The 2,446-nt window shown below is 34.3% G+C and overlaps 1 protein-coding gene across 4 annotated transcripts in view; it reads left to right on the forward strand.

Annotated features, from left to right (window-relative positions):
• Window positions 1–2,446, forward strand: part of LOC107141461 (putative selection and upkeep of intraepithelial T-cells protein 1 homolog) — a 45,847-nt gene that overhangs the window by 36,086 nt on the left and 7,315 nt on the right. The gene's annotated exons all lie outside the window — the stretch shown is intronic.

Genomic DNA, 2,446 nt, shown 5'->3' on the forward strand with positions numbered 1-2,446 from the left:
TTATACACAATGGAGTATTACTCTGCATTAAAAAATGAAAAAATCATAGAATTTGCAGGGAAATGGATGGCATTAGAACAGATTATGCTAAGAGAAGCTAGCCAATCCCTAAAAAACAAATGCCAAATGCTTTCTTTGATATAAGGAGAGTAACTAAGAACAGAGTAGGGAGGAAGAGCATGAGAAGAAGATTAACATTAAACAGGGGTGAGAGGTGGGAGGGAAAAGGAAAGAGAAGGGAAATTGCATGGAAATGGAAGGAGACCCTCATGGTTATACAAAATTACATACAAGAGGAAGTGAGGGGAAAGGGGGAAAAAAAACAAGGGGGAGAAATGAATTACAGTAGATGGGGTAGAGAGAGAAGATGGGAGGGGAGGGGATGGGGGATACTAGAGGATAGGAAAGGCAGCAGAATACAACAGACACTAGTATAGCAATATGTAAAACAGTGGATGTGTAACCGAGGTGATGTTGCAATCTGTATACGGGGTAAAAATGGGAGTTCATCACCCGCTTGAATCAAAGTGTGAAATACGATATGTCAAGAACTATGTAATGTTTTGAACAACCAACGATAAAAATTAAGGGAAAAAATGTGACCCAATTTTTCTCTCTTGCAGCTTTTATTTTTTTCCTTATTTTCTGTGTTAAGTATTTTGGTTCTGGTGTGTCTTGGAGAAATTCCCTTCTGTTGAAATCTAGGTGGGGTGGTTGTCTATCTCCTTTCTGATGTGGGGAAGTTTTCTCTATCTAATTGAAAATGTACTTCATGCCTTTAGCTTGTATCTCCTTTTTCTCTTTTACCCCAATGATTTTCAGGTTTAGTCTCTTGATGTTGTTCCAAAGTTCTTGTATATTTTGATCATATTCTATTATTTTTTCCTTCATTGTATTTTGTGTATTCAAATCCATATACCCTGTCCTCAAGACTAAGTGTTCGGTCTTCAAGTGCTGAAGTTCTTTGTCACACAATCTAATATGTTAGTGACGCTTTCAAGTGAATTTTTATTTGATTCATTGTGTCTTTCATTTCCAGGAGTTCTGATTGATTTCTTTTCAATATTTCTATTTCTTTATTGAAATTATCTTTTATTTCTTATATTTGCTTTCATAATTCATTCCTTAGATCTTCTTTCTCATTGAACATTTTGATCCTTAGTGAGATATATATATAAAATCTTCCTCTGGAATTTCCTCCAATTCCATTTCTGTGGGATCTTTTGGGGAGAATTGTGAATTTTGATGGGGGATTTGTTTGTGTGTTTCCTCGTATCATCTGAGGTCCTGGACTTGTGCAACAATTGAGGTGGGTTCCCCTTCCTTTTTCAGGTGTATTTTTGTTTTTGATATTTGAGTAGATGTATAGGTTGGAGACCTAAGGTTTCTCCCTGTTGTTCCTCCTTGTGGCATGGCTTTTGGTTTGTGTTTTCATCTTCCCAATTCTTTGAGTTAAATAAATGTTTAGGCTCTGTTCTGCATTTCTCCCAAATTCCTGGATTTTCTGTTTATGTTTTTACCTGCTCTTTTAGACTAAACTCTATTATTTGATTCAAATAGATAACTTTTTCCACCACTCTATCTGTGGGGCTTGGGGAAAATCCATACACCAGAAAGCCACAAATTCACAACTTTAACTCCAGTTAGTTGCTATTGCACAAAACTGTTTTAGCTCATCTATTTATTGACAGTATTCAAGTTTCAAGAATTTTTTTATTATTTCCCTGCTTCATTACACCTTTGAACACATTTCCTTTTTCAAAATCACATATATGCTTCTGTATATCTTACATTTTATTGATCCTTCTAATTCCACATATGTTGTTCCAGATAGCTCTTCAGAGATTGTTGTCAAAGATCTTTCTAAATTGACCTTTACCAAGAAGATTACCTCCAATTATACAACTGTTTCCTACTGACATAATTTGAGCTCCTAACATTTTATTTGTCTTTATCTAGAAAGTGTTTTTGAATCCCTTCAAGTGGAACATTTTCAAGGGAGCAAAGTTAATTCCATAGTAATAATTATCATCATAAGACACAGTTTATTGACTTTTTAACTACTGAGAAACCCTATTCCAAGCACTTTACAGTATTTAAACTCTATATTGAATTAATAAATATTAATGTATTTAACCTCTATAATGAATTTTGAACTAAATGTTATTATTATCACCATTGATAAAATGAGGCATTTAAAATTGAAATTGTGGAGCTGATATGATAGAAAATGGGCAGGGGGTGGGGAGAATAGAAGTACCTTGGATTAGACAAAGAGGAATAAAAGGAAGGGAGGGAGAATGGGAATAAGAAAGATAATAGAATGAACCAGACATTACATTCTCATGTGCATATATGATTACATGAACAATGTAATTCTACATCATGTACAACCACAGGAAGGAGAAGTTATATATATATATATATCTGTCTCTTATACACATCT

Source organism: Marmota marmota, unplaced genomic scaffold (genome assembly GCF_001458135.2).
Source record: "Marmota marmota marmota unplaced genomic scaffold, marMar, whole genome shotgun sequence".
Taxonomy (NCBI): Eukaryota; Metazoa; Chordata; class Mammalia; order Rodentia; family Sciuridae; genus Marmota; species Marmota marmota.